Source organism: Colobus angolensis, unplaced genomic scaffold (genome assembly GCF_000951035.1).
Source record: "Colobus angolensis palliatus isolate OR3802 unplaced genomic scaffold, Cang.pa_1.0 Scaffold307, whole genome shotgun sequence".
Classification (NCBI taxonomy): domain Eukaryota; kingdom Metazoa; phylum Chordata; class Mammalia; order Primates; family Cercopithecidae; genus Colobus; species Colobus angolensis.
Window position 1 is genome coordinate 1,766,271 of NW_012116344.1, and position 21,682 is coordinate 1,787,952.

Here is a 21,682-nt window from a genome sequence, read left to right on the forward strand (position 1 = left end):
TTCAATTTTTTTGTTGTAGTGATACATGCTCAGTCTTCCCGCCTTGTCCCCACCTGGGATGCCTAGAACTTTGGAGCAAGATGGGCTCTTACAAACTCTTCCCACCAAATCGGTATCCATTCTTCACAGACTGGGGAACCAAGGTCTAAGTTCAAGTTGCTTTATGTGAACAGAGCTCTGTTCTCCCAGTGCTTTATGTGAACAGAGCTCACTTCTCCCAAGTGCTTCAGGGAAAAGGGTGAGAGAGACAGGGAGGTGTGGAAAAGGTCAGAGAGAGACCATAGTTCTGAGTTTTATTTCTGAGTCCTTTCAATTCTCAAAAGCAATCAGCATACCCAAGCACTATATTTTGGGGAATTGTTTTGTGCACCCTAACATTAACATAAAAAGAGCCCTATCCTGGTGGAGATTAGCAGCAGGAGAGCTTTTTCAGACAGAGGTGATGTGATAGAAGTAAAAAGAAAAAAAAAAAATAAAAGGCTTACAGGTTTTGGAATAGACTATAGACACATTTCTTAACCTCCTTCCAACTTCTCTGTTCCCTTATTTGTAAAATGGGAATAATAATACCTGCCATCCGGGGCCATGGAAAGAATTAAACGAAAGTACATTTTTAAAACATCTGTCACTGTGCCATAAAGGTTTAAAGAAGAAATGCTCCACCTCGCAGAATGAGTCTAAAATCTAAAAGTGTGGAACTGCATGAAGTCCCTATATACCCCATCTCCCATTTCGCTACCCTCTTCCTACTTGTGCCTCCTTCAGCAGCTCCCTGGCCTGGAAGGTCTGGGAGCCCACCTGCCCTCCACTCCCCTGTCTATCTATTCCCAACCACAAGCACTTGTGGCTCATGTTCAGTGCCCAGGAACCCTTTCCTTTCTGCCACTCTCTGCTTGTTCAAACTGTTTCCCGTCTCAGAAAACACCCATTTGACCAGTTCAATGCCCATAGGGCTCTTAATTAATCTTTTTTATTGTTTCTACTATCATTGGTGGCTCACTGATAACTGAATACCAGCAGTTTTGCAGTGTTTTATCTAAGGCATTGTGAGTCCTTCAAGGACAGAGCTTTCTTTCCCAGTAGAACTAAATACAAGCCTCAATTAATGAGAGTAACAATCAACACGTGCTTCCCCTCTGACAGTTCCCATTCCAGAATATTCTAGAACTACTTATAGAATATGGACGAGAAAGGAAGTGAAAGATTTAGCATCTTCTGCTGGTATATTCCTCTTCTTGTTTCTCTCCCCAAATCCTCACACACACACTGCCTCACACTCAAACACACATGCCTCACATATTCATAGGCACAGACACACTAACTCACACTTTTACCTCAGTAAAACAGAGCACTGGCTGACCCCATTTCACCAAAACAAAGCTTTGTGACTGATTTCTTCTAAGCACCTTCTTGGGAGTCTCTATTATTATGAACTCAGGTTTTACTCACGCCCTAATTTATCTAAACAATTCAGGCTAATGTTGCCATTGTCTGGTTACTCAAAGACTCCTGTAATTACTTAGCACATTCTCTCTGATAGAAAACTCTTTCTTCAGCTGTATGAGATACATGTGGTGAAGAAGAGGGGGACAAAGCAACACAGAGGTGTGGCTGTCCTGATGTTGGAGCTAGAGAGAAGATCAGAGACTAAATACTTCCCAGAAACTTCAGTGACACCTGCTTTAAACACAGACCTCTCCCAAAGCTACACACATTGTGTCTGACAGAGCACACTTCATTTCCTCTACATGGGAGAGTCTCTCAGTTGTTCCCAATTGCCTCAGAGACAATAGAAAAGGGAGTTTGAGGAAAATCAGATTACCTCTGATCTCATTTCTTTCTCAGTTTCATGGATCATAGGTTTAGGTTATTTTAAGAATTGCCACTGAGGAAGAAAAGGCAAAGAATTCAATATAATCACACTAGTAACATGACTGAATAGGTCTGTGAAAACTTCTTAGTTTTGTCCTTTCTCCCTCCTTTCTTCCTGTGCATCCAACCCTGTTTTCTTTTAGATCAGTATCTGGGTACTGAGGACAAGATACTAGAAGGTAGTAGCTGTCATTCAGAAGACCACCAAGATGGATAGTAGAAATATTGGCAATAGCAGTTTGCAAACTGGAAAGACATTGGCTGTGGCTGGTACTGAAGCTGCTTTCTCTTTGAAGAGTGGAAGGACAGGTTGGGTTTTATGACTGAGAGGGCCAATATCATACATATTCAGCAGATTTGGTGGAAAGCTATGCATATTTATGAGAGAACCCAAGTGCATGCATAACGGGTAAACCTGTATGTAACATACATTCCATGTTCACTTTAGGGGAAGATTTTAGCATTGAAATGGAGTGGAATTTGGCTGTTTACACCAAAGAGTGAATTATAAGACACAAGCACAATTTGTGCACAGCCTCTCTAAGCTGCTGTAACTGGCTTAAGTTCTGCAATTGCTTATTAGAAAAGAATGTTTGTAAGGCTGGTGGTCTGTCCAATCAGATGTGTAGCAGCCTGGGTTGTAAATCAGCCTGATAGCTCCTATTGCTGGGGAGTTTTGCTAGGGTGTAATTTTTTTCTTGTGGTCACAGGAATTTAGAAATTTGCCATACCAGTTGGGCCCTGAATGCTCAATCCATGGGTAACTTTTGTTTTCTTAACCTTAGGGCCTTAGTTGATAAAGTGGTGTCTATTACAGTCTTTCAGACCACACAGGTACTGAGGACAAGGAGAGAAGCAAGGGCAACACCCGTCCCTAGTTCACAGGCCACTTGGCAGAGGGAACAACATAGAACAGATCAGAGCTCTTCCAGTGACCGCAGGTTAACACTAACAAGCCCTTCTCCTTGCTATGCCTCAGTTTTCTCTCCTATAATTACTGTTGTTATCTTTCAGATTCAGTGCTATTAAAGAGTGAAGCCCTGATGGAAACAGAAGACTCAAGGAAGAAAGAGCAGATTGCAGCAGACAAGATTAAAATTTAAGATTGTTCAGTCTTCGTTCTTTGTTTTGGCATATTTGTTTTTAATAGGCTTTCTTCTTATACACAAAGCAAAAGCTTATACTAGAAACATTATTCAGAAAGATAATAATTCACATTTACTAAGTTCCTACTTGGTTGCTAGGCCCTGAGCAAAGTAAATTACACATTTTATTGCCGTTGAGACTTGGAGTGATTGAGTTACCAATGTGGCAGGACAAGTAAGTGGCACATCAGGATTTTAACCAAAGTGCTAACTTCAGAACACAGAATCTTGATTATTAACCTATTTTGCTAAGCAAAAGGGGTCAGTTAATCCCATCCCACTGTAAAGTAATGTTGGTTAGCATGTTTCCTTCTATTTTTTTGTTTTTTTGAGATGGAGTCTTGCTCTGTTGCCCAGGCTGGAGTGCACTGACACGATCTCAGCACACTGCAACCTCCACCTCCTGGGTTCAAGTGATTCTCTTGCCTCAGCCTCCCTAATAACCAGGATTACAGGTGCCCACCACCACGTCCAGCTAATTTTTATATTTTTAGTAGAGACAGGGTTTCACCATGTTGGCCAGGCTGGTTTCTAACTCCTGACCTCAGGTGATCCACCTGCCTCGGCCTCCCAAAGTGCTAGGATTACAGGCATGAACCACTGGGCCTGGCCACTTCCTTGTTTCTAGTATTTACAACTCTTATCTTTGACCTCGATAACACTGAGTTCCACTGCCAGATGAATATTCAGTAACATTGATGTCATCTTACCTTGTATCAGATTTCAAAATTTTAGCTGAAATAGTTACATGAAAAGTCGAGGAAGTTGAAATCCAAAAATCTGGCAGTGCAAATATTCTGAGGTAAAAAGTTCCCAGGTTCTAGGAAGCCTCATAAAATCTGGAGAGGCAGATAGGTGCTTGACCATGACCTGATAGTCAATGGCAAGTTCTTTTGCTAAATACAGTAGGAAATCACCAAAGAATTCTAAGCAATGGAGGGGAAAGATATAATGGACATAGTTAAAATGTTCACTTAATTAAAAAAAAGTTGGTAAGTCATGTGGAGAATTGAAAGCCCTGTTTGCTACTAGCAGGGGTGTGAAATGGTGCAACCATTATTGAAAACAGTATGGCAGTTACTGGGAAAGAAGGGCAATTCATTAGGTAATCCGCATCATGGCCTCAGGTTTCTGCCTGGGAGACAGTTTTCTGAGGGCTGCGTAGTGAGCTGGAGTCCAAGCAAAGAACAGCAGCATCACTGATCATAGGAGGTAGATATTAGGGTTTGACAAAACCAAAGGTGGTGGAATTTAATAGGCAGGCACTAGAGGATAGAGAGCTGGGCAGAGGTTTCCTCATGAGTCTCCATGAGTCCTTGATAAGGAGTCAGGCTGTACAAGTTTAATGAGAGACTTAGAAGACATAGCTGCTGTAGGATGGAGAATGGAACAGATACTAGAGCTCGAGCAGTACTCAGGGATGTTGGAGATATCCTGAGACATCTTTAGGCTTTCCCTTATGATATGGTTTTGCTGTGTTCCCCTACCCCAAACTCATCTAGAATTGTAGCTCCTGTAATCCCCACATATCCTGGGTAGGACCTGGTGGGAGGTAATTGAATCCTGGGGGCAGGTTTTCCCCTTCCTTTTCTCATGATAGTGAATAAGTCTCATGAGATCTGATGGTTTTATAAAGGGCAGCTCCCCTGCACACTCTCTCTTGCCTGCCGCCATGTAAGACATGCCTTTGTTCCTCCTTTGCCTTCCACCATGATTGTGAGGCCTCCCCAGTCATGTAGAGCTGTGAGTCAATTAAACCTCTTTCCTTTATAAATTATCCTGTCTCAGGTATGTCTTTATTAGCAGTGTGAGAATGGACTAATACTCCTTTTAAGGAAATATTAAATTTTTAGTAAGTTTTACTTGATTTCTCTTTAACAAAGTCTGAAAACAAACTTTAACAAGATTCTGAAAAAGAGACAGTGTTTGGAAGTTGAATCTTGCCATGTTAAAGAGAACATGAAAACAGAACTGGCTTTCAACAGATCTTCCATAATAAGATGTAAGAAAACCTACTCAGTTTCAAGGTGAGCAAGAAATAGTCAAACTCCTTACTAGAACAAAAGCCAACACTCTTCAGAAAAAGATGACAGAATCCAAAGTCCTTACAGCTCAATACAACAATGTCTAGTAGGAAATCAAAAATTGCTGAACATAGAGAAAACTAGTAATGGGGGAAAAAAGTCAATAGAGATTGACCACAAGATGGTCTTTAACATGGATTTATCAGAAACACACACACACATACACACATACACACATACATACACACACACACACACACACACACACACACACACACAATGTAAAACAGCTACTATAAAGTGCTGGAAGAACATAAAGAAATATGTTTAAGGAATTCAATAAAATATTATGTTAATGAGTAAGGCATTCAGAAATCACCATAGAGAAATGGAAACTGTGACAAATAACAAAACACACATTTAGGAATTCATTGCAGGAAAAATTTATTGAATGGTCAGATCAGCAGATTGAAGATAGAGAAAAATTGAGGAATCAAACTTGACTCACAATCTATAGAAATAATCTAATCTAAATAAGAGATAAAATGCTCTATCAACAGAGCTTCAGGGTTATGTGAGTCAATATAATATGGTCTGATGTGTGTAAATATGATTTCTATAAGGAGACTAGATCAATAATGATAAAAAATGCTTGAAATACAATAACTGAAAAGTTACAAAATGTGATGAGAAACATTGACTTACAGATATGAGAAGATTAATGAACTCCTAGCAGAATAAATACAGAGGAAACTGCTTCAGGGTGTATTACAGTCAACCTACTGAAAACCTAAGAGTAAGAGAAGATATTTAAAGTATCTAGTGAAAAAAGTCACATTATACACAGGAAAGCAAAGATGAAAATGACCAATAACTTCTCATCAGGAAGATAGTAGGCCAGGGTACAATGTAATCACATCCTTAATGAGCTGGGGTGGTGGTGGTATCAGTCAGCCCAGAATTCTATACAAACCAAAAATATCATCTAAAAATGAAGGGTTAATAAAGACATCAGATAAATAAAACTGAGAGAATTTGCTACTAGCAGACATGCAATGGAAGAAATTCAAAATGTTCTTAAGGTTGAAGAAAAATGACATCAGAAGGAAATTCGGATATATAGGAAGCAAAAGAAAGCAACAAAAATGGAAAAGAAGCAGTTACACATAAAAGGCTATGCATTTTGCTGCTTATAATTTCTATAAATAATAACTGTTTACAACAAAAATATTAACATCATAAAGTGGAATTTATTATGGTGTAGAAATAAAACGTGGCACAATAGCACTAAAGAAAGGGGTCATGTACATATAATTTTACTGCATTTTAGTTATTACATTTGAAAAGTAATAAGTGGGAGGTGTGAAGAGCACAGTGGAAAGTGGAAGCATCAGAAGAGGAAAGTGTCAGGTGTGAAGTAGAAACATTAATCCGTGTAGATACTGGAAATTTAAGTACAGATTGTTAGCCCTAGAGCAACTATGAAAAAAGAGTGAAAGAGGCATTGCTGAGAAGTTAATAGAGGACATAAAATATATGATTGTATACAAGTATCACCCACCTCCCCCTGCCAAAAAAAAAAAAAAAAAAGCAAGAAAACATCAACAGAAGAACAAAAACAAAAGACAAAAATGGAAAACAAATAGCAAGATTGTGGACTTAAACCCAAAGGATAGGAATAATTGCATAGAATATAAACGGACAGAATGCATGGAATATAAACAGTCTAAATAAATGTTGGCGCATCTCAGACTGGAAAAAAGCAAGATCCAGCTCTGTTCGTTACGAGACATGAAGAAATTCCAGGTCCCTGTGGTTTCACCAATGAATTCTATTTGAGGAAGAAAGAATTCCAATCCTAGACAACTCTTCTAGAAAGTAGAGGGGGAGCGAATGCTGTCTATCTAGTTTTATGAATGCAGCATTGGCATGATGCACTGTTGAACAAGAAAGCTATAGGCCAATATTCCTTATGAACATATTTATAAAAATCCTTAAAATATTAGTCAATCGTATCTATAGCTGGACACACTTATCCCAGTGTTGATTATTTTTCTCTTTTTGCCCCTTAGTTAATGCGATCAGAAGTTTTACTGATATTTACAAAGACTCATAAAGGTTTTCTAATTTGTGTTTCTTTTTAATATGATTTCAGCTTTTAGATTGAATTAAGGGTCTGTGTGTGTTTAGAAGGTAATCTTATGTTTTATTTGTTTTCAATATTCCACAGTCATTTTAAAAAGATTGTGACATACAAAACATATATATCTAGCAAATTAACTTTATTTATTATATTATTGTTTTCCTAAAATTCATTTATGGTTGTCTATTTGATCTGTCTAAGGTTTAGAGAATTGACTTAGTTTCCTGACTTGATTATGGTTTTATTAATTTCTCCTAGTATAATAGCAGTTGTTATATTTGCACTGATGCAGTGTTATTCAACATAAACACTTCATGACATGGCTGTTGGAGCAGTTTTCATTACCAATTATGTTACTAATATGAAAAATGCTTCCTACCTATCTTTAAATATTTAGTTCGGGGGACAACTCCCCTAACAAGCCTTGTCTTGGTTCCTGAGGCTTCTCTTATACATATCCCCTCTGCCTCCTTGCTTAATTCTATTGTTGCACTTTCAATATTTTATTAATATGCTGCATTGAGAGACTCTATTCCTTATTAGATTATGAGTTCCATGAGAATAGAGTTTATGCCTTTTCTGTTTTGAATTCCAACTCTCGGCCTAGTCCTTGCATTTGGGATGGGGTTGGGTAAATATTTGTTGAACTAGACTGAAAGAAACATGACAAAACGATAGGTACTGGAAGTGAAGAATTTGAAAACAAATAGAAAATCCAAAGAAGGACTCATCTGTTTCTCACCTCCCCACTCCACCCCATCCCCTACAGCTTTCTTAGATCTTTCTCTTTGCCAGGCCGTTCTTTCCGCTTGTGTCAGCTCCTGAGTCCCCTCTCTGCAGGTCCTCACCTTCCCGTTTGCCTGGAGTGAAGCAGAGTTGGATAGCTTGCTGTTTGTGTGGCAAGTCTCCAGGACAAAAGACTGTGCTTTGATAGCTCTGTGGTGTGAAATCATTCCTTACAAGCCACCTCTTCCCATGGTTCTGTTTAATGGGACGACGAGAACAAGACAGTAGCTCTGACAGTCTGTGGAGACAGGGATGAGTAGTTGGAGAAATGAGTGTTGTAGTTTCTGTGTCAGGTACCATATACACACAGCTCAGTGAGCACTCTTGGATGATGCTGGCAATAAGCCTGGGATTAACTGGAGAGTGGTATCATTGTACCTTCAGCCTCAGATTTTGCCTGCTCCAGACCTGAGGATTCCTAACACATCCTGAGCTGTAGCTTCACCCGGGATTCAGTCTGTGGGAGATGAGCCCAAACTACTATTCCAACTTGAACCTATTCCTTTATCTCTCTCTCCCTGCTCAGTCTTTGCACCCGGGCAAGAGAAGGGATCTGATCAATAGGGCCACTTACCATTCCTGAAAGAAGCATAATCTGTGTCATACCATTAGCCTTTGCCTCTGCTATTCCCCGATCCTGCACCCTTTGCACTTTTTGCAATCCTATCACTTTTCAGGAACCAGCTCAAATGTCAACTCTTCTTTGAAGACTTCCCTTTTATCTAAGTATCATTGATAATGTTCTTTTCTGTACTTCTAATATACCTTGGCCTTTTAGCTATCATAACATAAAACCACTAGTGAGTATTTTTGTTAAGATATCTTTTTCTCTTATCAGTCTGTGGGATCCTTACAGATAGGACAAAATTTAATCATCTTTTGCACTCTCAGTACCTAGTGGTTGGCATGTAGTAGTACTTAACACTAGTTGCAAATTTATTGGAATTGATGGGGTAGATGCATTCACTGACTGGTAAATGGAGGAAGAATGCTTTAGTTTGGAGAACTAGTCTTTTCTGAGAATATATCTGGTATTTCTGATATCCAGAACTTTTCCCATTTTGGTTCACCCTGTCTAAAAGGCTGTCATCCCTTACTTTTCGAGGACTGATAAGATCCTTGTGTGTATGAATGGATAGATTCTTGCTCCCCCAAACACTAAAGCAACATCATTTGTAGGCTCCGGGACTCAAGAGATACAGGGTCAAGTTTCTGTTCTAACCTTACTAGAGGCATGGTCAGGTTATAATTTTTTGATCCAATTTGTTTATTGGTAAAATGCAGATATTAACTCCTCCTTCTTTTGACATAGCCAACTGACTGTGGGTTCTTTTATTTTAATAATTTTTATATGAAGTCTAGTCTATGATTTATGGCATTCCTGACCTCTCCAGAGCATTGTGGAGATTAAACGAGACGACATAGACCACTGATCAGAATGGCACTGGGAGTTCATGCAGTGAACCTCCCTTTGTGCTAAACACAGCAATGATAGATGAGCTGTGCTCACAAACAAGAGGAACCTCTCGGGGAGCCCAGAGCATAACTGAAGCCTCTGTAGTGAGCTGAGCAGAAGTTGAACCCTACCAAACTCTGCTTCTGGAAGCAGGCAGAGGCAGCTTAGAGTGTGACATCTGGGGGATCATGGGAACCAAATGCACCCCACAAGCCTGGGGTATAGGTCCTGAGCCAGCAGGGTGCATGAAACAGGAGTAAAGGCAGCATCCTTGAATCTGGCAAGATGGCTGAAAGAGATGCTGTAGACATTGTCCTGAGGCTGTGGCTTATATAAAGCTGTATGTGCCATGGCTGAAGAAAGATTTTAAAAGTTCATTTAGGACTGGATTCAAGCCCCTATTAACACAGTGCTGGGTCTGCTGGGTGATACTTGCAATATCACCCCAGGATGAAGTACTTGTGTAAAATCTGATTATAGACTGGATAAGGCTGGGGCATAGGGATGCAATGGCAAAGCTGCAAGATTTCAAGGGATGAGTATAGAGTCTAGATTGCAAGACAGAGGTAACAGTCTCTCAAGCTGCATCTGCAAAGTGAAGTAAATTCCAGGCAGCCTGAGATGCACTAGGAGCTCACAAAATAATAATACTGTGCCTGCGGGAGTTCTATCTTTTTCTACTTTTTGTTATGTATATTTAAGTCCTGGTCACATTTTTCTTTCAGTCAGTGTGCTCACTGAGTACAGTGGCTTTCACCAAGTCTCCCTTCCTCCCTGCAGGGGTATGGGACCAGGCAAACAATAGGAGCTCAGCGACTGTTTATTTTTGGGAGAAATTTGTGTATGCTTAATGCTGTGAGTGGAATCATTGCAAAGAGCACAGTGGGTGTGATCCATGACTGTGTAAAAGGGAGCTTTAAACACTTTCTTTCCATTTGACCATTTCTGAAGACTGAGTAGTTGCTCTATGAGCTTTCCTTATTTCCTAGAGCTAATAACATGCTCTACAAACACAAACTCAGGGCCTAGGAATCCTTGTTGCCATGCATTTAGCTGCTACCACAGAGCAGGGAAAATCTCAAGTGAACAGCTGCCCTGTGCTCGAGGCACATGTAACACATTTCATCTTTCTTTCTGGCCAGTCCTATTGAGTATTATTCTCCCCACTGTCTTTTTGGATCTTTTTTTCCCCTAGTCTATTTCCCTTGCTTGGGCTGGGAAGGTCTGTACTATATGGTATGAGAAAGCCAGTTTCCTTTATTATTTTTTTCTTCCGAGTGTTTGATTTTCATATTTTCTGTGAATTTGATATCATTTGGTAGCACTTTATCTGTGCATACCCTGGGGCTGCAGTTTATCTTTAAATGAAACTAACTTTGCCTCTGAAATTCTCTCCACTATTTCTTGCTATTTTGATCCTTGTCTGGGAGCTCATGTCTGTTCTTCAGCATCTCTCTTTTTTACCTATGGTGCCCCATTCCTCTTCCTTTGTCCTTAAGTGCTTGGATTTTTCCTTTGTCCTTAAGTGCTTGCTCTTGCAGAGCAAGAGTCCTGGTCTTACTAAGGCAGTCCTGCCATTGCCACCCCTCATCATGCCAATTCTCACCTATATTTTAATTTCATGAGCCAGCAGTTGCACAGTATTTATACCCAATACTTTGTTTTTACTCACACACCACTGAGCTCACCTGAACAGGAGTAAGACAAAATGCAGGCAAGTAAGGTAAGCAACAACAAAGTGGCTCCATTCTAGACCTCCTTGACCTCAATTCCATTCTTTCTCCATCCCGCCATGATGACACCCTCCCTACAGCCACCTCCCACTGTGCCAAGCCTTCTCCACCTCACCCCATCACACACCATGCTTCTTTCTGGTGTTTATTGTCTATCCAGCTTAGAATGTCAGTCATAGTTGTCTAAAAAGAGGGATCTGAATCTTCTGCCTGGACTGACATATGCATTATTGGCTTAGTTGCCAGAAGTCTGATTCTGCCCTGAAAATCTTACTGAAATGTAAACCTTGGCCCTTTCTCCTCAGTCCACGTCCTATATTTGAAAACTTTCCTTCTGTCTGTCTGTAGGTCTGCTTCCTAACCCTGCTTCCATCCTTTCTCCTTGCTTCCTTTCTGAACTCTGGTTATGAATGGGTCTGGAAGCACACAGATGTGACTTGCACAGTCCACCACAGCACCTCTCAGCAGCTACTCTTTCACTCTGCCTTTGTTTAACTTGCATACCAGCAACTTCAGGAGGTACAACAGGATACAAAACGTCCTCTCATCCACCGCGCCCATCTCGGCACCTCCCATCTGCAGGTGATAGACCACCTTCCCCATTAGTTCTAGATGTGGCCTGGTATAGGATTTTGGCCTGGAAAGTGAATTATAAATACAAGCAACACGTATTCCCCTCACTGGAAATAACAGAGGAAGGAGAAAAGTAGAAAATAAATAGCGGATGGATACGTATTGACATACGTAACAAAAACGTGCATAGTGGCTATAGTCTTCATTTGTGTGTCTGTCCATGGGCTGGAGTTTCTTCTTCTAAAACACATTTCAAGTTCTCTTTTCCCCCGGCCAGCACCTTGTCTGGTTGGAATTCTTTATCTGGTGGGGTAATGTAAACCTCCCTTTTAAATAAAAAGGTGTGAGGTCTCAGTAGCCCTGTCTCTGCTGGATTGCTATTGCCTTCTATTAACTTTTACTCCTAGATATGGGTGCTCCAGTCAAGCACCTAAGTTCCAGATATACACACTGACTATTCCAGTTTACCTTCCATTTTATTTGGTAGAAGCATACCAATGCTCATTTGTTAATTGGTATAAATAACTCCAGTTAGGAACACTACCCCATTCTCCACCTAGCAGTACGGTGGCCTGAAGAGCACAGGGTATCCAGAAGACAACCTCAACTTCCAATTCAGTGGAATTGTTGGTGAGCATCCTGTGGCAGCATTTTTCCTTTGGAAATAAAGACCTCTGCACCCTGAAAATCTCAGGTCACTAGGCTGCAAGTCAAATGGATTGGTAGGTAGTATCCCTTGGGTAGGTACTGGATCCACGTAGTGTGGGGATGGGAGAAGTGACAACATATATTGGCTGCTGGTTCAGAGTGCGTGTCACATCCTACAGGCAGCAGTCCTCACTTACAGGATGTTGGCACCTAAACTAAATGTTCAGTCAGGCATTCTGCCATTCTATCAGACCAGCTGCTTCTGGGTGATGGAGTATGTGATTTGAGCAGATAATTTCATGGGCACAAGTTTACTGGCAAACTTATATTGCTGTAAAAAAAAAAAAGTCCTTGGTCAGAAATAATGCTATGAGGGGACTGTACAACACTGTAAAAGGCTGAATTGGAAGGAACATTTCAAATGGGGAAGACAAGTCCATATCCAGAATATATGTCTATTCTTGTGAAGATAAAGCCTATTCCCCTGTTTCCTTCATAAGGGAAGGGATCCAATGAATTTGATAACTGATAGCAAAAGGTGCTGGATCAGGGACCCAGCACTGGGCGGTGCTGTTGGCAGGCTGGGTAGTCAGCATGTGCAGAAGCCAGATCAGCTTTGGTGAAGGGAAATCCACATTGTTAGACCTGTGCTTATTTTCCATCAGTGCACCATAGCCACTTTACTCATGGACCCATAGATCAAGCAAAAGGATAGCGAAGGAAAGAGGTGTGTTATCCATGCAGTGAACTATCTTGCCTATCTGATTACGGGAAAGCCTCCTTTGCAGAGTATACCCTGCATTTAGGAAACAAGTATCCTCACAAGTACTAGCCAACTGGCCAAATTATTAGCCACTGCCCTTGAATTAGTAGCGATCTACCCATTTCGCCATGCATTCTTAAGTGAAGGTATATAAACAGATGCATCACTTGAAGTCTGACTCCTTCCCCACTGTCTTTCAATGCTCTTTCTGCACGCAGCTATAACTGGAATAATTTGCTGCACACACGGTGCCCAATTTGTGGTGTTTACAAGGTCACTTGGTTTCCTTCACCAGGTGCTCAGTCTGCATCAAGGCATAATAATGACTCAGAAAGTGGCAACCATTGTTGTCAGAGGGACTCCCGTCCAACCTAGCAGATGAATGATTCTACCTGGGCTGCTCTCTGCTGTTAAAATGAGGGTTGGAAGAAATCGAGCCTGGATTGCTTTCCTTTGTTGGGTGGGGTGGGGGGACTAAAGATTCCCTGCCAGTAGGTTGCTCTTCCAGTTCTGGGTTCTCTCACCAGTATGCCTTTCTCTTTATACCCTTTAGAGTTCTTGTTGAGTGTTTCTTGCATTATTTTCAGCAGTTACAGTTATTCTTAGTGGAGAGAATCAGGGAAACACTGGCCTATGATATCTCATCTGGATAAGAAACACCAAAGAGAAGAAAATTTAAGAATAAAGATGTCTATTGTTTTGCATTACTGCTGGGTTAAAACTTTTTTTAGTCTCCTTATTCTCATCTACAACTAACTTTCGTAAAGCTCATCACACAATCAAACAGACACAATTGTCAGTGAAGTCTGTATCTAAGAATGAAGATGTGTGTAAGTAACTTTGTGGGGTGTATGTGAGAGAGAGAAAGAGAGAAGGAGAGAGAATAAAATCTAAGTGACTGTTTTTCACAACACCATGCTGTGAAACTAGAAACAACATTTATAGAAAGAGTAAGTAATTGGCTGGGCACAGTAACTTACACCTGCAATCCCAGTAATTTGGGAAGCTGAGGTCAGGGGCTTGAGACTAGCTGGCCAATAAGGTGAAACCCTGTCTCTACTAAAAATACAAAAATTAGCTGGGTGTGGTGGTGCATCACTGTAATCCCAGCTACTTGGGAGGCTGAGACACTAGAATCACTTGAATTTGAGAAGCGGAGGTTGCAGTGAGAGGAGATCTTGCCACTGCACTCCAGCCTGAGTGACAGAGTGAGACTCTGTCTCAAAAAAAAAAAGAAAAAGAAAGAGAAGAAGTAATGAAACTAGCTAAAGGCTGTCATGAAAGCCTTGGTCCTTTATGTATTTAAAAATAATCTCTGAGAAAGTTAATATTCCACAGAATTTGGAATGAAGATTCTAAATGATCTTAGCAAGATATCAGAAGGCTAGGAAATGCCAATTGACATGTGAGTTACATGTGCTTTTTCTTATCACGGGATCAGGACTTACCTTGATTCAAATTATAAAATTGCTAAAGTATTTGCAAATAAGTTGGAGATGTAGATAAAATGACTCTAGATTTATTATACTCCCCTCTGTATTATAGTCTGTGTTTAGTTTGCAAGGTGGCCAGCTGATGTAGTGTCTCTTTGACATCCTGAGCTGTCGAGAAAAAATACCCATGCTCATTTGTCTATTCATAATCCATACACATCTGTGAATTTTGAGGTGGCACAAATGTTTCTGCCAGAATGAGTGTTCAGCATTTGGTTGGTGACTTGTTCCATGGTCATGGTTGTGTTGTCAGGAGGAGCATGCAAAGATAAAATAGAAGAGACTCAAAATTTTTGTTTGGAGACCAACATATCTGAGGGTCAGGTAAAGGCAAACACCTAGAAATGGAGACTAATATATAACAGAGAAGAACCGGCAAGAAAATGATATATTGTTTATCATGTTTTCCAAGGGAGAGGACGGTGGTAAGAAGGTCAAGGCCTTGCCCTTGTAGGCATCTGAGATGTGGACACTCTGTTTGGCATTAGGGAGAATTTTGAATGGAAAATTTTGGTGAGTGGTGTTAATGGAAGATAAATTGTATTGGTTGAATAGCGATCATGAGACAAAGAAGTCTGAACTTTAAGAAAAGAAAGCATAGAAATGTTGAATGCTTGCTGAATTTTGCATTCTTGATAGTCCCCTGAGGAGTATCTGACACAAGACAGACGTTTAATAACATTCCTATTTGCCCCCTTGGAGCCTGGATTTCTTGGGCTTCTCCAGGGAACTGCTCTGGGCACTCCTCCTAGGAATGGCTGTTGAGTTTCCTGCAGCTAGCCCGGGGACTGTGCCTCCTAATGGTGCTTGACAAGCAACATTGTGAGCTGTTGGTATTGAACCATTAGCCCCAGCTCTGCTGTGGCTGACCTCAGCCTGCTCACCGGTAAGGGCTTGCTGCTTACTATCCCAGAGAGACGAGGGAGGGCATTGCAACATACACAAGGTTGTGCTCAGATAATTTCACAGTGATGACAACTCATCTATTATAAGTGCAAATGTTAGAATAAAGGAAACACACTGTTAAATAGCTGTAGGTTTAAGAGATGGTTGTTGTCAATCATGGTCTCTCACTGGGCAAAGACATTTTTAATTAGCTAGTTTGGGAAAATCATCAAAGGAAGGACATTGCTTTTAAACTGATGAATTGGATTTGAGTGATGTCCAAATTCTGTGATTTTCACCACCTGATCAGCACAACCCACTATTTTTTATTCACTATATTTTATTTTGAACCTCTCTCTCCTTGATTGGAGGTGTTTCCTCAGCCATGAATGACTACCACCCAACTGCACCATTCAATCTCTTCTCTCAGCTGTGAATAGATTGCAATTCCCCTGGATCTCCTCTTCTGACTCCACTCCCCTATATCCTTTTGAATGTTTTAGGAGGATCTCTTTGAAATAAGAATTGTGCCAGAGTAAGCATTATGGGCCTTCTCTTTCAAAGGAAAAAAGTATAAAATGCATTGAGCTTTCCACTATATGCTAAGCACATCTACAAATACTATCTAATTTAGTCTTTACCACAACTCACTGGAGTATGTTTAATAACCCCATTTTAAAGACAAAGAAATTGAGTCTCAGATAAATAACTTACCTGTGATGACATATCCAATACAGTAATAAAACTATAACTTATAGACACGTCTTTCTTACTCAGTGCATTGCAGTCTATAATGCAAATTAAATCCGTGGAACCACACAGCTCCCTGTGGCTCTTGTTATTTCCTCTACCTAAAACGTTCTTTCCTGTGTCTGCATTTTTCTGTTCATTTAGTCATAAACTTAAATATTATCTCCTTAGAGAGCCTCTTATGACCACTCCAGACCCCCGGGTCTCCTATCACAATATGGCCATTATCACTAGTTGGCAGCTTATTATTTACTTTGGGTCTTTATTATCTGTCTTTTCCTTCTAGAATAAAAATTCTGTGATAATAGAACTCTTGTCTGTCCTAGTCAACATTATGTCCAGTTTCTATAGCAGTATCTGGCATATTGTAGCCCTTTACACTTGCATGACATTGAATGAATAAATAAATGAATTATGGATTGAATGAATAACTGAATAGATGAATAGAAATTTCTCTATGCCATGGGCTATACCTTTTAACTATTGTTTTACCCTACAATATAAATTACAAACCAGTAGTTCTACAGAGGAATGAAACATTCCTTTCAAAGTGAACTGTATTTAGTTGATTTAGAAGAACGTACACAGGTTCAATAAATAAGTCAGCAGGAAGATATAAGCACTGATGGAGATTTAGGCGACTTGGATTCTACCATTAATTTATCAGTGCCTGGCTATGTGATTCAAGGTAAGTAATTCTTTTGTGGAATCAAATTTTCCATTCATTCCTGGTTTAAAAATCTAAATTTGTGTGTAAATATTTGCCTGTGTCATCTTCTGAGACACAGTCCCAGTTAGCATGCAGAAACTTAAGTACTTGGAAAGAGTTTCCTGAAAAGAATTCATTGCTTCCGATTTCAGACCATGAAAAAGTGCATATCAGTTTACATTCCTGGGTGTGTTGATAGGTTCATTTTCTATTGCTATTGTAATAAATTATCACAAGTGTAATGCCCTAACACAGCACGGATTTATTCTCTTACATTTCTGGAAGCCAGAAGTTCCAAATGAGTCTTACTGAGCTAAAACCAAGGTGCCAAACCAGGCTGTATTTCTCCTGGAGGCTCTAGGGAAGAATCCCTGTCCTTGTCTTTTCCAGCTTCTAGATGCCATTTACATTCCCTGGCTCAGGGTCTCTTCCTCTATTTTCAAAGGCAGTTGACTATCATCTTCAAATCTGTCTCTTACTCTGATACTCCTGCCACCCTCTTGTAAAGATTCTCATGATTATAGTAGTCCCACCTGGATCATGCAGAGTAACCTTCCCATCTCAAGATTCTTAACCTAATCATGTATCCAAAATTCCATTTGCCATGTAAGGTAACATATTCACAGGTTGGGGAATTAGGAAGGGGGCAACTTTGAGGGTCCATTTTCTGCCTGCCACAGTGGTATGAAAACACAGAAGAATTAGGTGCCAAACAAATAAATTGGTTTCTTAATTGACACCATTTGTAAAGATTCTGCTGTGTCCCTGGCATTATTGTACATGTTGGGGATGTCCTGTGGCTCTGGAGATGGTCTGGAGTATTTACAGCTTGAAATTTACATCTGTCCAAACCTCCTCACAATCTGCTTCACCAAATAGAATGACAAGATCTCCTTCCTGGCGCAGCAATCAATATTGCTACTTCCTGGCCTTTTCTTTCCTTTTTAGCATGTTTTGATTCCTCTCTTCTAGTGATATGCCAGTGCTGCCTCGAAACTAATATTTTGGAAGAGATGTGAGGATTTTAGAATCAAACATATTAATATCATTTATCAATTTTAATTTTTATCAAGGCTCTGTCAACATAGAGCCATTTGTTATTTTTTACATAAATATGTAGAAATTATCTCTTTTTCTTGTCATTCCACAAAACTAGGCATATCTTTATCTCCTCTGCAAACTCAACATTCTCAATATTGTTATTGGAATTTTAAAGCCGTCATCCTTGATTCTTTTCTTTTCTCACTTGATGCTCTTTCCTTAAGTAACAAAATCTATTCCCAGTACTTAAATTTAGATGCAGAAGACTACCAAATATGACTTCAGCTCTGACCAAGTTCTGATGTGATATACCTAAAGAACTAATTTTAGGAGTTAGAGAAGGCACTATAAGTTGTATTTCACTGGGACAGTTGTCATAAACTTTACTGTCTGAAATAAACTTAGTCATGTGGCCACTTAAACTATGACCAATCTCCTATTTTCTATTTCATTTTTTCCCTTGGGCATCCTTTAGATACCTCAGACTCAGTATCTCCAAGTTGGAACTTACAGCCTTCCCTTGCAATAAGTAATCTCTTCCAGTGTTCCTTACCTCAGAGAATGGCATAAGTATTCAGTTGCATAAAGAAAAAAATGTAGCGAGCCAGTTCCAAGATGGCCGAATAGGAACAACTCCGGTCTGCAGCTCCCAGCATGGTCAACACAGAAGATGGGTGATTTCTGCATTTCCAAAAGAGGTACCTGGCTCATCTCACTGGGACTGGTTGGACAGTGGGTGCAGCCCATGGAGGGTGAGCCAAAGCAGGGCAGGGCATCACCTCACCCAGGAAGTGCAAGGGGTTGGGGGATTTCCCTTTCCTAGCCAAGGGAAGCCGTGACAGGCTGTAGCTGGAAAATTGGGACACTGTCACCCAAATGATGTGCTTTTCCAATGGTCTTAGCAAATAGCACACCAGGAGATTAAATCCCACACCTAGCTCAGCAGGTCCCAGGCCCAAGGAGCCTTGCTCACTGCTAGCGCAGCAGTCTGAGATGGAGCTGCAAGGTGGCAGCCGGGCTGGGGGAGGGGTGTCTGCCATTGCTGAGGCTTGAGTAGGTAAACAAAGTGGCCAGGAAGCTCGAACTGGGTGGAGCCCAGTGCAGCTCAAGGAGGCCTGCTTGCCTCTATAGACTCCACCTCTGGGGCAGGGCACTGCTGAACAAAAGGCAGCAGAAACTTCTACAGACTTAAATGTCCCTGTCTGACAGCTCTGAAGAGAGCAATGGTTCTCCCATCATGGTGTTTGAGCTCTGAGAGCAGACAGACTGCCTCCTCAAGTGGGTCCCTGAGCCCCATGTAGCCTAACTGAGAGACACCTCCCAGTAGGGGTTGACTGACACATCATACAGCTGAGTGCCCCTCTGAGATGAAGCTTCTAGAGGAAGGATCAGGCAGCAATATTTGCTATTCTGCAATATTTGCTGTTCTGCAGCCTCTGCTGGTGATACCCAGGCAAACAGGGTCTGGAGTGGACCTCCAGCAAACTCCAACAGAGCTGCAGCTGAAGGACAAGACTATTAGAAGGAAAACCAACAAACAGAAAGGAAGAACATCAAGATCAACAAAAAGGACATCCACACCAAAACCCCATCTGTAGGTCACTATCATCAAAGACCAAAGGTAGATAAAACCACAAAGATGGGGATAAACCAGAGTAGAAAAGCTGAAAATTCTAAAAACCAGAGCACCTCTTCTCCTCCAAAGGATTGCAACTCCTCACCAGCAATGGAACAAAGCTGGATGGAGAATGACTTGACAAGTTGACAGAAATAGGCTTTAGAAGGTCAGTAATAACAAACTTCTCTGAGCTAAAGGAGGATGCTTGAACTCATCACACAGAAGCTAAAAACCTTGAAAAGAGAGATTAGATGAATGGCTAACTAGAATAAACAGTGCAAGAGAAGACCTTAAATGACCTGATGGAGCTGAAAACCATGGTATGAGAACTACATGATGCATGCACAAGCTTCAATAGCCATATTGTATCAAGTGAAAGAAAGGGTATCAGTGATTGAAGATCAAATGAATGAAATGAAGTGAGAAGTTTAGAGAAAAAAGAGTAAAAAGAAATGAACAAAGCCTCCAAGAAATATGGGACTATGTGAAAAGACCAAATCTATGTTTGGTGGACCTGAAGGTGATAGGAAGAATGGAACCAAGCTGGAAAACACTTTTCAGGATATTATCCAGGAGAACTTCCCCAACCTAACAAGGGAGGCCAACATTTAAATTCAGGAAATACAGAGAACACCACAAAGATACTCCTCAAAAAGAGCAACCCCAAGACACATAATTGTCAGATTCACCAAGGCTGAAATGAAGGAAAAAATGTTAAGGGCAGCCAGAGAGAAAGGTCGGGTTACCAACAAAGGGAAACCCATCAGACTAACAGTGGATCTCTCAGCAGAAACCCTACAAACCAGAAGCGGGGGGGTGGGGGGGGGCAATATTCAACATTCTTAAAGAAAAAAATTTCAACCTTCATATCCAGCCAAACTAAGCTTCATAAGAGAAGGAGAAATAAAATCCTCTACAGACAAGAAAATGCTAAGAGATTTTGTCACCACCAGCCTGCCTTGTAAGAGCTCCTGAAGGAAGCAGTAAACATGGAAAGGAACAACCAGTAGCAGCCATTGCAAAAACATGCCAAATTGTAAAGACCATTGATGCTAGGAAGAAACTGCATCAACTAATGGGCAAAACAGCCAGCTAACATCATAATGATAGGATCAAATTCACACATAACCATATTAACGTTAAATGTAAATGAGTTAAATGCACCAATTAAAAGACACAGACTGGCAAATTGGATAAACAGTCAGGACCCAACAGTGTGCTGTATTCAGGAGACCAATCTCACATGCAGAGACACACATAGTCTCAAAATAAAGCAAATGGAAAGCAAAATGGAAAAGCAAAAAAAAGAAAAAAAAGCAGGGGTTGCAATGCTAGTCTCTGATAAAACAGACTTTAAACCAACAAAGATCAAAAGAGGCAAAGAAGGCCATTACATAATGGTAAAGGGATCAATTCAACAAGAAGAGCTAACTATCCTAAATACATATGCACCCAATACAGGTGCACTCAGATTCATAAAGCAAGTCCTTAGAGACCTACAAAGAGACTTCAACTCCCACACAAAAACAATGGGAGACTTTAACACCCCACTGTCAATATTAGACAGATCAATGAGACAGAAGGTTAACAAAGATATCCAGGACTTGAACTCAGCTCTGCACCAAGTGGACCTAATAGACATCTACAGAATTCTCCACCCCAAATCAACAGAATATACATTCTTCTCAGCATCACATTGCACTTATTCCAAAACTGACCACATAGTTGGACATAAAGCACACCTCAGCAAATGTAAAAGAACAGAAATTATAACAAACTGTCTCTCAGACCACAGTGCAATCAAATTATAACTCAGGACTAAGCAACTCACTCAAAACTACACAACTACATGGAAACTGAACAACCTGCCCCTGAATGACTACTGGGTAAATAATGAAATGAAAGCAGAAATAAAGATGTTCTTTGAAACTAATGAGAACAAAGACACAATGTGTCAGAATCTCTGGTACACATTTAAAGCAGTAATTCCTGGACACATTCACCCTCCCAAGACTAAACCAGGAAGAAGCTGAATCCCTGATG